This window comes from Quercus robur, chromosome 9 (assembly GCF_932294415.1).
Source record: "Quercus robur chromosome 9, dhQueRobu3.1, whole genome shotgun sequence".
Lineage (NCBI taxonomy): Eukaryota > Viridiplantae > Streptophyta > Magnoliopsida > Fagales > Fagaceae > Quercus > Quercus robur.
The window spans coordinates 13,750,650-13,764,510 of record NC_065542.1 but is presented as its reverse complement, the minus strand read 5'-3'; positions in this window follow the sequence as shown (position 1 = coordinate 13,764,510).

Genomic DNA, 13,861 nt, shown 5'->3' with positions numbered 1-13,861 from the left:
ACAATTCCACTCAAAAGCCATGGTAACTTTTAAGGGAGGGTGGGACAAGTTATACTACATACAACACACTCTCTTAGGTTATTCGCTTAGTATCCGAGAAATGAAGGGTTTTAATATTTCCATACCTATAAATACACTATAGCATAGTTGGCAATATGGCTTCAGAATATTTTAAGCAAAAATGCATTTCTCTTATTCACCACCACACAAAAAGCCCAAAATTTATATCCAGATTGATATCCAGCAAGGGATGCAGCGCAATACAACAATGTGAATACGAAGAAAATGGGTAATTACCCATAAAAATCTAACTATTTAGTTAGTTGACCCAGTTTGGAAACATATTGGAATTCTAGCAACTCGAGTTTTAAAGGCTCGATTTTGGGCCTGTAAATCGAGTCTTTAAGACTCGATTTGCATGTTCTACTCGGGTCTGAGTTGGCATTATTTCCACGTGGTATCTACTTGTAAATCGAGTCTCTAAGACTCGATTTACATTTACAGTAAAAAAAAAAAAAGATTTTGCCTTTACACCTTCTCACCTCAATGAACACAAAACCACAGCAACAACAGCAATCCTAACAAAGAAAACCACCAAGAGAAGAAAAAGAGAAGAAAGAGAAGTTAAAAAAAAAAAAAACCCAGAAACAGGTCGCCTGCAACCCAGGCCGCGCGACCCCAGGCCTGGGTCGCGCGCCTGGGCTCGCGCGACGGGTCGCAGGCAACCTGTTTCTGGGCGCGACCCCAGGCCGCGCTGGTGAGAGAAGAACCCAGAGAAGGAAGAAAAAAAAAAAAAAAAAAAAAAACCAGAAACAAAGAGAGAAGAACCCAGATCAGAGAAAAGAGAGAAAGAATCTAGAGGAAGCTCACCACACCAGCGCGGCCTGGGGCTAGCGTGGCCTGGGGTCGCGCCCAAAAACAGGGCGCGCGCGACTTGGGTCACAGGCGACCCAGGCCTGGGGTCGCGCGACCTGGGTCGCAGGCGACCGTTTCTGGGTTTTTTTTTTTTTAATTTCTCTTTCTTCTCTTGGTGGTTTTCTTTGTTAGGATTGCTGTTGTTGCTGTGGTTTTGTGGTTGTTGAGGTGAGAAGGTGTAAAGGCCAAATCTTTTTTTTTTTTTACTGTAAATGTAAATCGAGTCTTAGAGACTCGATTTACAAGTAGATGTCACGTGGAAATAATGCCAACTCAGACCCGAGTAGAACATGCAAATCGAGCCTTAAAGACTCGATTTACAGGCCCAAAATCGAGCCTTTAAAACTCGAGTTGCTAGAATTCCAATATGTTTTCAAACCGGGTCAACTAACTAAATAGTTAGATTTTTATGGGTAATTACCCATTTTCGCCCTGTGAATACCTCCAATTCCCCTAACAAAAATTTTAAACTTTAAAACTCAATCTTTAGGTACCATTTAAAAAAAACTAGTATTTTTCACATTTGATACACTTGGACTTTAATCATGAGTTTGATGATGTTGAATTAGTTGAGAGAGCATCCCCTACTGTATTATAAATGATGCATTGATCATTAATGGCACTCTCTTAAAAATTAATTTACGTCAACATTATTGATTGCTATTATGTATGGTAATTAGCTCACCCTAATAAGACTATAAGAGACTCATATGCGCATATTATATTATATGCAAATTACAACACTATCAACTTAAGCAGAATGAGGAGGAGGGGTAATTAATTAATTTATGACTTGGGACTCCTTGTCTTGTCTGGGACATAAGTGTCATCACATTTCCCTTTGCTGTAGGTTCTTTTAAGTTAATAACCTTAATTACCCGTTAGGAAGTCAAAGTACAAAAAATAGTGCTATGCAAACCAAATAGACAAATCTATATCAATATATTACTAAAAGTTGAAACCTAACATTTAATATTATTATGCTTAAGTTGAGTCACATCAGCAGTCACGTCATCATTTTTTGTTTCCAATTTTTTTAATATATTTTTTAAAACATTTTCTCATTTAAGGTGACTTAAAAACTCCATTATTTAAAAATTAAAATATCTTTTAACCATTATTTTTAATATTAATTTTCCAAAACTCTCCCTCCCTTTTACCTCTTCATCTCCCCACTACTTTCTATCTTAATATTATTATTTCTCTACCATTTTATCTTCTTTTATTTTTACTCTTTTTATTCTCAACATCTTACTATAAATTTGACATTTTCTTTTTCATTCTATGCATAGTTTTCTCACACAAAAAATGTTACTTCTCTCTCTCTCTCTCTCTCAGTTTGTTTTTCATGTTTTGTCTGATTTTTATGTTTATTTTTATTGCATTAATTCTTTAGGTTGATGAATTTTTGTGTTAATTAGAATTTTATTTTGGATTGATGCAATTTAATTTTGTGTTTTAAGTTGTTATCTTTTATATTCTCTTTAATTAAATATTATCCTACTGCATTATACATAAAGTATATAATAATATAATGTTATAATGTTACATAGAATGACCTGGATAATTTTATGTTTATTGTTATATATTTTATTTTTACTTTTTTTTTCTTCCCATCTTATTTTATTCAACATTTAAATCCAATCACATTCTCCATACTATTAAATTATGCAACACATATCAAGAAAATGGCTAGACACAAACCTGCTTTCCTTTACCATACATTAGGGGAATCAAAATATTTGTGTGATAAAGGGTTATATAATTTATAATTTAGATAGCACTCTTTGAATGTGTCTAGGCCTATAGATTGAGCAATTTGTATACTTAAAAGGCTATTGAGAATGAACTTTTTGAATCAAGACTAAAAAAATATGAACTACTATATATCATTTAAATAAAAACTTTTATCATGGATACATTAATTTTTTTTTTTTGGCCACAAATTTAAATCATGCAAACTTAATAATTTTAGGACAAATTTTAGTTACAAAATTGGTTGTAGCTTAAGGCTATAACCTTAATCAATATCTTTTTATCGAAGGTGAATTTTGACAAATCCACAATTGGATTACATCTTCTTCTTATATCCTCAATGCTTGCAAAATTTCTAAAATATTAAAGATCAATAGTTATGTCATCAATAAATTATTTAAATTGCAAGTTTTTGTAGTTTAAAATTATGCAAAAAATATAAGCTTACCTATCATATGGTAAATAATTTCCGATTGACACAAAATTTGACATGTGTATTAAGAAAAAATTACATAAAATATTGAGAAAAAATGTTTTAAATTACAATCTACTAAAAATGCTTTTTAAATTTTTAAACCTTTCTATTTTCATATAATTGACGTGTTCTACAACTACCATATGTGTTAACTTAAGTCTTAATATTTTTAAGTTGTTTTGGCAAAAAGAAAATAAAAATAAAAATAAAAAGTTGTCACAAAAGAGGAGCTCATGTAAAGTTTTTTGCAAAATGAAATATCTGTTTTGTAAGGCCACTCGTAACAATATTTGCATAGTTATATAGTTCTAACTAAAGCAATCAAGTATACTTTTAGTCTTCAAAAAACACATATCTACCAATGGTTAAACGTTCATCTTGGGTAGTTTTAACTTTTTATATAATTTTACCTTTACATATTCATCTATTTTAATTTATATTTTTTTTTTCAGAAAAAAAAAAATTTAGTTTAGATATTTATAAGTAAAAAATGAAATAATGATTCATGAATAATAAAAAAAATATATATATTATTTGTACATATTTATCTTGTGCAGTTGTAACTTTACATATAATTTTGCATTTATATATTTATCTGCTTTAATTTAGATGTTTTTAACTTAATAATGAAATCTATAAATAAGGTAATTAAAAAAAATCATATTTCTACAATTCAAAAAGTCACAATTTCTTTTTTTCAAAAAAAGGCCTTTTACATTTCCTTGGAATTATTTATAAAAAAAAAAAATTTTATAATACTTTGACATACCACTAACCTAACCACTTCATACATTAAAAAAAAATAAAATTATTGATTGAGACCAAACTAGAGAAATACCTTTCATATTTCCTTGTAAAAAAAAAAAAACCTTTGACATACGACTAGCGTAAAAACCTATTTAAGCCATCACTGATATCTATTTATTATTGATAATCATAAAATTTACAACTAGAAAGGGAACATACAAAGTAATAACGAATAAATAATGGAAGAAAAAAAAATGAAATAAAATCAAACATCAATTAATAACCATTATTTAGAAAATAAAAAGATGGTCGAGAGGAGTAAGAAATAAAATAGAAATGGCTATACAGTAGACATTAAAAACTTTATAGTGCAATAAAATCAACCATTACATTCACTTAATTAAATCAATAATACAAAATTAAATATAATAATACAAAATTTAAACTTAAAACTAATCAAACTCTAACTAGGGAAATTATATTTCATATCATAACTAAAAATGAGACGTTCTTCAGTAATTTAGAAATTATATTAGAAATAAAGATGGAAAATTTTTAATCTCATTTGTTGACATATCATTTAACCTTATATATATATATATATATATATATATAATCATAATCTTCATACACCATGACTTAAAAAAATATAATGAATAGTTCTTCCTCTTATTTAATGTCTATGTTATGCAAATCATCAACCAATAAATATAGAAAGAAAAAAAAAACTTTTTATAAAGTCTAGGGACTAAAATAGTATTTTACCTAAAAAATTACCATGCGCAACGCGCGGGTCTGCGACTAGTTTTATCATAATAATTTTAAAACTTGTTGCTATTACAAAGGAGGATGAACGATAACTACACTCATAACTAGAAACAAGCCAAACTAAACATTCTTGGAAAGCAAATAAAGACAAACACATGCCATAGCAACAACAGAAAATCTAAACAACACCATAAATAAAACATAGTACATAACTTAACTCAGTTTTTTAACCCAAACCACCACCCCCAACAACTCCAAGCTGCAACAACAAGAAGAACCATCCTTTTAAGCCTCAAGAAGTGGCGGACCTGGAATGCGTATAATGAAAGAGGTGTCATGTTCAGCCAAGGCAGGTCAAACTCCTCCATAGTATGGACTCTTATGGTTGGAGGGGGAGCAAATGGAGCTGGGTGTTGGTCGATGATGTGATCTGTAAAGTTTTGAGTTAAATCGGCCAGATCAGAATAACTTAGTTCTGGCTGATTTAACTCGAAACCGTATGGATCTCATCATCGACGAATGCACCAGTTCCATTTGCTTCACCTCCAACCATAAAAGTCCATTCCATGGAGGAGTGTCTTGGTTGAACATAACACTCCTTTCATGATACACGTGAAATGGTAGCTTGCCATTGTTGAGAGAGGGAGAAGATGAGATGTGTAAAAACAGAGAGAGAGAGAGAGAGAGAGAGAGAGAGAGAGAGAGGTAGGTTAAGGTGATTGAATTTTTAAGTGAGGTAATGAATTCCACGCAATGCTGATATTTTATAGAGAAAATATCCCAACCAACATTTCAGAATACCATCAATACACCAAGCCATGTTTCATGTGCATGCTATTGAAGGAAGGAATAAGAAGTCTGAAAAGAAGTTTGAAGAAGAAGGATAAAACGACTATGTGTTGATTAAACACATCATTTCATTTAATAGAGGAAGCACTAAAACGCGCCATTTTATTTAAGTGACTGACTTCATCAAAACTTAATAAAACGGTGTGCTTCACTTTGCTTAAATGTTCGTTAAGCTTAGGCGCGTAATTTTGTTAGTTAGCTTAACAGATTTCCTAATTTCAAGGGACTTAGCTCCAGATATTTTTGGGGTTTAGTTATAGATATTTTGGGTTGTTAAATTAAGCTATTAAGCAGTCTTTGTAGTATATAAACAGCTCTATGAGCACGAATGTATTTTTATGTAAAAGATTGTAATTGAATTCAAGTCTTCCATTCATTCTCTCTCTCTCTCTCTCTCTCTCTCTCTCTCTCTCTCTTACTTTCTCTTACTTTCCTTTCTCTGTGATTTGTGTTTCTTTGTTGATTCAATCGGTGATAGTCTTCAGAACTCAGTTCTCTAGTTACTAAGTTTTTCATCACATGCATCATAGCTTTTCATTTTAAGCGTTAAAACAAAAACAGAGCACACACGCTGTTTCTTTAGTTTGAGAAACAAATTTAACTTGTATTCAGAGGCATGTGCAACTACTTGAACTTGATGCAAGGTGTCACTATGGAATAGTAATTATCCTCGTTTAAGAGTTGAAACAAAAACAGAGAACAATAGGTTAGTTTCTTTAGATTGGTAAATAAATTAAATGTAGATTCAAAATTCTAGTGTCATAGGCATGTGCTTCTTGTTAGAGCTACTGGATGCTTCGACCACTAGTATCCAACCTCATCCCCTATGTCACCAAAGGAAAAATAGAGAAACAAGTTCCTTCCTATTTCTACTGGTCAAGCTTATTCAACACCATTGAGCATTGCCGTGTTGATGATGGCTTGCCAAACATCAGGATGGACAACTGGCGGAGCAGGAACATATATCATGAACGGAGTCTCACGTTCCGCAAAGGTAGAATGAAACCCTTCCAATGTTAGAATTCGTATGGTTGGTGATGGTAAAAAAGGGGCCGAGCGTTGATCGATAATTCGATCAGCTCGGTTTTGTGTTGCATTGCACAGAATCATATCATTTACGATTCTCTGATAGTCTTCTTTAGAGATTCGGCCAAAGAGGTAGAACCAAATCTCAGTGTCCGCAAATTCAGTTGGGGCAGTTGCCATGATGTTCAAGGAAACTTATGGTTCGAAGGCATGGACAATAAAATGGTTGCCAACCATTGTCGTTGAGAGAGGGAGAAGAGAAGATAAGATATGTAAAAATAGAGAGATAGAGAGATAGAGAGAGAGAGAGGGGCTAATGAATTCCATGCAATGCCGATATTTTATAGAGAAAATATCGCAACCAACATTTCAGAATACCATCAATACACCATGCCATATTTCGTGTGCATGCATCATAACTTTTTCATTTTAAACGTTAAAACAAAAATAGAGTAAAGACGTTGTTTCTTTAGTTTGAGAAAGAAATTTAACTTGTATTCAAAGGGGTTAGGGTGATGCAATGTTAATATTTTATAGAGAAAATATCTCAACCAACATTTCAAAATGCCATCAATCCCTACAAGAAAAAAGACTTGATACAACAAAATAAGTTGTTGCAATAACAACTAATGTCATTGTAATAGGTGTTATTGCAACGATAAAAAAGTTGATGCAAGCCGTTGTAATAAACTCCGAGGCAATAGGTTTATGCAACACTAGATTTTCGTTGCAATAAGTTCCACATATTGCAATGATTTATTTTGAAAATCTCGTTGCAATAGGTGTTATTGCAATGACAAAAAAGTCGATGCAAGCCGTTGTAATAAAATTTAAACTTCGAAACAATAGGTTGAAAAAATCTCATTGCAATAGGTTGATTTTTTTTTTAATCAAAAAAATTTAAAAATAAATAAATCATTTTCTTAAATAATAATTTTTTCATTAACCTGTTTTGCAATTCAAAAACCATATTTAGGAACTATACTAACAATATAGTTTGATGTAAAATAAAAGATTACCTATTGCAACAACATATCTCAATGTATAATAAGAGTTACCTATTACAACAACACATTTCGATGTAACATAATAATTATTGCGACAATCTCGTGTTGATGTAATAAATTTAAGTTACTATTACAACAAAAAACAATCTAGAGATGCAATAGTATATTATATATATATATATATATATATATTACCTCCATTATTATTATTATTATTTTGGCAATAATACTTGTTGTATTATGTCTTTTTTCTTGTAGTATACACCAAGTCATGTTTTGTGTGCATATATCATAACTTTTTCATTTCAAGCGTTAAAATAAAAACAAAGCAAAGATGTTTTTTCTTTAGTTTGAGAAACAAATTTAACTTGTATTTAGAGGCATGTGCTGCTACTTGAACTTGATGCAAGGTGTCACAATGGAATAGTAATTATCCTCACTTTAGGAGTTGAAACAAAAACAGAGGACAATAGGTTAGTTTCTTTAGATTGGAAAATAAATTAAACGTGGATTCAGAATTTTGGTGTCATAGGCATATGCTTCTTGTTAGAGCTACTGGATGCTTCGTCCACTAGTATCCAACCTCATCCCTTGTGTCACCAAAACAAAAACAGAGAAACAAGTTCCTTCCCATTTCTGCTTATCAAGTTTATTCAACACTATTGAGCATTGCCATGTTGATGATGGCTTGCCGAACATCCGGATGGACAACTGGCGGAGCAGGAACATATATCATGAACGGAGTCTCACGTTCTGCAAAGGCAGAATGAAACTCCTCTAATGTTAGAATTTGTATGGTTGGTGGTGGTAAGAAAGGGGCCGGGCGTTGATCGATAATTCGATCAGCTCGATTTCGTGTTGCATTGCACAAAATCATATCATTTACAATTCTCTGATAGTCTTCTTTAGAGATTTGGCCAGAGAGGCGGAACCAAATCTCAGTGTCTGCAAATTCAATTGGGGCAGTTGCCATGATGTTCAAGGCAACTTATGGGTCGAAGACATGGATAGTAAAATGGTTGCCAGCCATTGTTATTGAGAGAGGGAGAAGATAAGATAAGATATGTAAAAACAGAGAGAGGGGGGGGGGTAATGAATTCCATGCAATGTCGATATTTTATAAAGAAGATATCCCAATCATCATTTTAGAATACCATCAATACGCCAAGCCATGTTTCGTGTGCATGCATCATAGCTTTTCATTTTAAGCGTTAAAACAAAAACAGAGCAAAAACGTTGTTTCTTTAGTTTGAGAAACAAATTTAACATGTATTTAGAGGGGTTAGGGTAATGCAATGTTGATATTTTATAGAGAAAATATCCCAACCGACATTTCAGAATGTCATCAATCCCTATAAGAAAAAAGACTTGATACAACAAAATAAGTTGTTACAATAACAACTAATGTCATTGTAATAGGTGTTATTGCAATGATAAAAAAGTCGATTCAAGTCATTATAATAAACTCCGAGGCAATAAGTTTATGCAACACTAGATTTTTGTTGCAATAAGTTCCACATATTGCAATGATTTATTTTTAAAATCTCGTTGCAATAGGTGTTATTGCAATGACAAAAAAGTCGATGCAACCCGTTGTAATAAATTTCGAGACAATAGGTTGAAAAAATCTCATTGCAATAGGTTGATTTTCTTATCAAAAAAAAATTTTAAAATAAATAAATCATCCTTCACATTTCTACTGATCAAGCTTATTCAACACCATTGAGCATTGCCATGTCGATGATGGCTTGCCGAACATCCGGATGGACAACTGGCGGAGTAGGAACATATATCATGAACGGAGTCTCACGTTCCGCAAAGGCAGAATGAAACTCCTCTAATGTTAGAATTTGTATGGTTGGTGGTGGCAAAAAAGGGACCAGGCATTGATCGATAATTCGATCAGCTCGGTTTCGTGTTGCATTGCACAGAATCATATCATTTACAATTCTTTGATAGTTCTCTTTAGAGATTCGGCCAGAGAGGCGGAACCAAATCTCAATGTCTGCAAATTCAATTGGGGCAGTTGCCATGATGTTCAAGGAAACTTATGGGTCGAAGACATGGACAGTAAAATGGTTGCCAGTCATTGTCGTTGAGAGAGGAAGAAGAGAAGATAAGATAAGATATGTAAAAACAGAGAGAGGGGGGGGGGTAATAAATTCAGGCAATGCCGATATTTTATAGAGAAGATATCCCAATCAACATTTCAGAATACCATCAATACACCAAGCCATGTTTTGTGTGCATGCATCATATCTTTTTCATTTTAAGCGTTAAAACAAAAACAGAGCAAAAACGTTGTTTCTTTAGTTTGAGAAACAACTTTAACTTGTATTCAGAGGGGTTACGGTGATGCAATGCTGATATTTTATAGAGAAAATATCCTAGCCGACATTTCAAAATGCCATCAATCCTTACAAGAAAAAAGACTTGATACAACAAAATAAGTTGTTGCAATAACAACTAATGTCATTGTAATAGGTGTTATTGCAATGATAAAAAAGTCGATTCAAGTCGTTGTAATAAACTCCGAGGCAATAGGTTTATGTAACACTAGATTTTACTTGCAATAAGTTCCACATATTGCAATGATTTATTTTTAAAATTTCGTTGCAATAGGTGTTATTGCAATGACAAAAAAGTCGATGCAAGCCGTTGCAATAAATTTCGAGACAATAGGTTGAAAAAATCTCATTGCAATAGGTTGATTTTCTTATCAAAAAAAAAATTTTAAAATAAATAAATCATCCTTCACATTTCTACTGATCAAGCTTATTCAACACCATTGAGCATTGCCATGTCGATGATGGCTTGCCGAACATACGGATGGACAACTGGCGGAGCAGGAACATATATCATGAACGGAGTCTCACGTTCCGCAAAGGCAGAATGAAACTCCTCTAATGTTAGAATTTGTATGGTTGGTGGTGGCAAAAAAGGGGCCGGGCATTGATCGATAATTCGATCAGCTCGGTTTCGTGTTGCATTGCACAGAATCATATCATTTACAATTCTTTGATAGTTCTCTTTAGAGATTCGGCCAGAGAGGCGGAACCAAATCTCAATGTCTGCAAATTCAATTGGAGCAGTTGCCATGATGTTCAAGGAAACTTATGGGTCAAAGACATGGACAGTAAAATGGTTGCCAGCCATTGTCGTTGAGAGAGGGAGAAGAGAAGATAAGATAAGATATGTAAAAACAGAGAGAGGGGGGGTAATAAATTCCATGCAATACCGATATTTTATAGAAAAGATATCCCAACCAACATTTCAGAATACCATCAATACACCAAGCCATGTTTCGTGTGCATGCATCATAGCTTTTTCATTTTAAGCGTTAAAACAAAAACAGAGCAAAAACGTTGTTTCTTTAGTTTGAGAAACAACTTTAACTTGTATTCAAAGGGGTTACGGTGATACAATGCTGATATTTTATAGAGAAAATATCCTAACCGACATTTCAAAATGCCATCAATCCTTACAAGAAAAAAGACTTGATACAACAAAATAAGTTGTTGCAATAACAACTAATGTCATTATAATAGGTGTTATTGCAATGATAAAAAAGTCGATTCAAGCCATTGTAATAAACTCCGAGGCAATAGGTTTATGCAACACTAGATTTTACTTGCAATAAGTTCCACATATTGCAATGATTTATTTTTAAAATCTCGTTGCAATAGGTGTTATTGCAATGACAAAAAAGTCGATGCAAGCCGTTGTAATAAACTTCGAGACAATAGGTTGAAAAAATCTCATTGCAATAGGTTGATTTTTTTAACAAAAAAAAAAAAAAAAAAAAAATCATCCTTCCCATTTCTACTGATCAAGCTTACTCAACACCATTGAGTATTGTCATGTCGATGATAGCTTGCCGAACATCCGGATGGACAACTGGCGGAGCAGGAACATATATCATGAACGGAGTCTCACGTTCCGCAAAGGCAGAATGAAACTCCTCTAATGTTAGAATTCGTATGGTTGGTGGTGGTAAAAAAGGGGTCGGGCGTTGATCGATAATTCGATCAGCTCGGTTTCGTGTTGCATTGCACAGAATCATATCATTTACGATTCTCTGATAGTCCTCTTTAGAGATTCGGCCAGAGAGGCAGAACCAAATCTCAATGTCTACAAATTCAATTGGGGCAGTTGCCATGATGTTTAAGGCAACTTATGTGTCGAAGACATGGACAGTAAAATTGTTGCCAGCCATTGTCGTTGAGAGAGGGAGAAGAGAAGATAAGATATGTAAAAACAGAGAGAGGGGGGGGGGGAATGAATTCCATGCAATGCCGATATTTTATAGAGAAGATATTTTAACCAACATTTCAGAATACCATCAATACACCAAGTCATGTTTCGTGTGCATGCATCATAACTTTTTCATTTTAAGCGTTAAAAAAAAAACAAAGCAAAAACGTTATTTCTTTAATTTGAGAAACAAATTTAACTTGTATTCAGAGGGGTTAGGGTGATGCAATACTGAAATTTTATAGAGAAAATATCCCAACCGACATTTCAGAATGCCATCAATCCCTATAAGAAAAAAGACTTGATACAACAAAATAAGTTGTTGCAATAACAACTAATGTCATTGTAATAGGTGTTATTGCAATGATAAAAAAGTCGATTCAAGTCGTTGTAATAAACTCCGAGGCAATAGGTTTATGCAACACTAGATTTTCGTTGCAATAAGTTCCACATATTGCAATGATTTATTTTTAAAATCTCGTTGCAATAGGTGTTATTGCAATGACAAAAAAGTCGATGCAAGCCGTTGTAATAAATTTCGAGACAATAGGTTGAAAAAATCTCATTGCAATAGGTTAATTTTTTTATCAAAAAAAATTTAAAAATAAATAAATCATCCTTCTCATTTCTACTAATCAAGCTTATTCAACACCATTGAGCATTGCCATGTTGATGATGACTTGCCAAACATCTGGATGGACAACTGGCGGAGCAGGAACATATATCATGAACGGAGTCTCATGTTCTGCAAAGGCAGAATGAAACTCCTTTAATGTTAGAATTCGTATGGTTGGTGGTGGTAAAAAAGGGGTCGGGCGTTGATCGATAATTCGATCAGCTCGGTTTTGTGTTGCATTGCACAGAATCATATCATTTACAATTCTCTGATAGTCCTCTTTAGAGATTCGGCCAGAGAAGCAAAACCAAATCTCAATGTCTGCAAATTCAATTGGGGCAGTTGCCATGATGTTCAAGGCAACTTATGGGTTGAAGACATGAACAGTAAAATGGTTGCCAGCCATTGTCGATGAGAGAGAGAGAAGAGAAGATAAGATATGTAAAAACAGAGAGAGGGGGGGGGTAATGAATTCCATGAAATGTCGATATTTTATAGAGAAGATATCCCAACCAACATTTCAGAATACCATCAATACACCAAGCCATGTTTCGTGTGCATGCATCATAGCTTTTTCATTTTAAGCGTTAAAACAAAAATAGTGCTAAAACATTGGTTCTTTAGTTTGAGAAACAAATTTAACTTGTATTCAGAGGGGTTAGGGTGATGCAATGTTGATATTTTATAGAGAAAATATCCCAACCAACATTTCAGAATGCCATCAATCCCTACAAGAAAAAAGACGATACAACAAAATAAGTTGTTGCAATAACAACTAATGTCATTGTAATATGCGTTATTGCAATGATAAAAAAGTCGATTTATGCCGTTGTAATAAACTCCGAGGCAATAGGTTTATGCAATACTAGATTTTCGTTGCAATAAGTTCCATATATTGCAATGATTTATTTTTAAAATCTCGTTGTAATAGGTGTTATTGCAATGACAAAAATGTCGATGCAAGTTGTTGTAATAAACTTTGAGACAATAGGTTGAAAAAATCTCATTGCAATAGGTTGATTTTTTTATAAGAAAAAATTTAAAAATAAATAAATCATTTTCTTAAATAATAATTTTTTCATTAACCTGTTTTGCAATTCAAAAACCATATCTAAGAACTATACTAACAATATCATTTGATGTAAAATAAAAGATTACCTATTGTAACAACATATCTCAATGTATTGTAAGAGATACCTATTACAACAACACATTTCGATGTAACGTAATAATTATTGCTACAATCTCATGTTGATGTAATAAATTTAAGTTACTATTACAACAAAAAACAACCTAGAGATGCAATAGTATATATATTATCTCCATTTTTTTTTTTTGGCAATAATACTTGTTGTATTATGTCTTTTTTCTTGTTGTGTACACCAAGCCATGTTTTGTGTGCATGCATCATAGCCTTTTCATTTCAAGCGTTAAAACAAAAACGAAGCA